Source organism: Nansenia antarctica (assembly GCF_963989245.1).
Source record: "Nansenia antarctica genome assembly, chromosome: 8".
In the NCBI taxonomy this organism is placed as follows: domain Eukaryota; kingdom Metazoa; phylum Chordata; class Actinopteri; order Argentiniformes; family Microstomatidae; genus Nansenia; species Nansenia antarctica.
Genome location: NC_137678.1, coordinates 27,742,772 through 27,745,271, shown reverse-complemented (window position 1 = coordinate 27,745,271; position 2,500 = coordinate 27,742,772).

The following is a 2,500-nucleotide window of genomic DNA, read 5'->3' as shown; positions in this document are numbered from 1 at the left end:
TATTCTGCTCCCTTAAGAGAGGCTAACTCCGACAAGCGTGCTTGCTGACGTTAGCTGAAATAAACATGTTTCCTCGGCATCTATTCATATCCAGTATTAATGTGTGTCGTATGAAAAAAACATAAACTAAAGCCATGTAGGGAAGGAAATATTATTCTCATTTGCACATCAGACGGCCTGACTTAGAGCTCTCAGCAGGGCTTTGCTTATGCCTCATCACTGCCCCGCCCCTCCGCGCTCGAATGCTAACAAACCAAAACACTAGGCGTCCAAAAGGGCCTCCGCATTAGAATTTCTAAACAGCTTTAAAGAGATAAGCAACACATTTACACAAACATCATCAATTTTTCAATATTCATAACATCTCTCCCTCTGATGTCTTAAATGGGAGATGTCAGGGAAATAAAACGCCGCTTACGGAATATCTTGTTCGCTAATTGATTGTGACTGTTTGTTAAGCGTACTCTGGTGGGATGCGGAGCAACGGCATGCCTAGATGTTTTTTTGTTGTTATTTTTTTTTAAAACGTTATTTAAAGCGACTAATCCCACTAGGGTTTTCATCATACACATAAATACATGATCTGATCAGCCCTGAGAAAACTGCTAGGAATATGTTAACACCTTCCACGCCTGACTAATACATGTATAAACAAATACTTATTTAAATGTTTCATGTATAAACAAATACTTATTTAAATGTTTCATGTATAGACAAATACTTATTTAAATGTTTCATGTATAAACAAATACTTATTTAAATGTTTCAATGTTTCATCGGACTGATATTATATATATATATATATATATATAAATGTTGTATATATACTGTATATGTATATATATATATATATATATAAATGTTTCTTAAAAACTGATATGATGCAGTTTTACTCTAGTTATTCAAGAGGCAAAAACACATCTAGATAATACATGTCTCGGTCAATACAATTGACAGATTGGCTTTAGCTCCAGGCGCAATTGAAAAACCACTGTCCTCCAGGCCTCATCTGACATTCGCTGGCTTAAACAACCCTGCCCACTTAAGAAACATAAGCTGCTCCATCATTCCGGTCTCTCGTTGCATTCTCTTGAAACCCACCACCGCGTCGGACCGACGAACACAACATGAACACAAGCCGAATCCGCCAGTCGACTATCTTAACATACTGTAGTAACCCCGCGCATCCAATTAGGTTACGACGCACAATTCAAAGGACATAATGTATGAGCAGGACCAAGGGAGACGTTGTCAGACGGTGAGAGGACTCCCAGTGTTAGCGTAGCGCAAGGCTAACGCTCTCTCCCATTGATTTAGGCCAAGAGCGCCGTGGCGAGCGCGGCGTCCTGAAGGGTCTTTTGAAGTGAGCGTTGTAGCGAGGCCCCTGTAACAAATCACCTCCATCGGTGCTCCAGCAGAGACGGCGATCAAACCCGCTCCGTCTCCACACCCCTCCGCCATGCAAAGGAGAGGGAAGAGGAGCTAACGAGAGGAAAGTAGCGAGGGAAGAAAGGAGGAGGAGGAGAAGATGAAAGGGAATAATGGAGAGAGAGGAGTGGGCATTCTGTCTGTCTCTCTGTGTAACAACAAAACAGGCGGTTTTTGCAGAGCAGGAATATGAAGAAAAGGGTAAATACTCCCAAACCCATGTATGAGTAGGCTGGTCAAACAAATAGATGGTTATCTGTCTGTGTGTGTGTGTGTGTGTGTGTGTGTGTGTGTGTGTGTGTGTGTGTGGGTGGGTGTGGGTGTGAGTGTGTGTGTGTGTGTGCGCAAGTAAAACCCCTGTCTGTGTATGTGTGTGTGTGTGTGTCTGCGTGTGTGTATGTCTATGTGTATGTGTGCGTGTGTGTGTGTGTGTACAGTATGTGTGTGTCTGCGTGTGTCTGCGTGTGTGTATGTCTATGTGTATGTGTGTGCGTGTGCGTGTGCGTGTGTGTGTGTGTGTGTGTAAAACCCCTACACACTTCCGTGCCTCCACCAAAGGAGCACCCTTTACACTGCACAGGTGTGGTGATGAAACACATCAACTACAAACCCCCCCCCCCTCCCCCGCCCCCCCGCTCCCCCGCCCCCCCCCACGTCTCTCAGGTGTGCCGTTCATACATTACACCAGCTGTGTGGTCACAGTGCATTCAGGGAGAGGGTGCTGGAGTAGCAAAAATCACTGATTGCATCTGAATGTCTACACACACACATGCACACACACACATGCACACGCGAGCGCACACACACACGCACACACACACACACACACACACACAAACACACGCACACGCACACTCTCTCACACACTCACACACACACACACACACTCACACACAAACACACACACACACACACACACACACTCACACACACTCACGCACACACTCTCACACTCTCACACACACACTCTCACACGCTCACACACACACTCTCACACTCTCTCACACACTCTCAAACTCTCACACACACACACACTCTCACACACACACACACACACACACACACTCTCAAA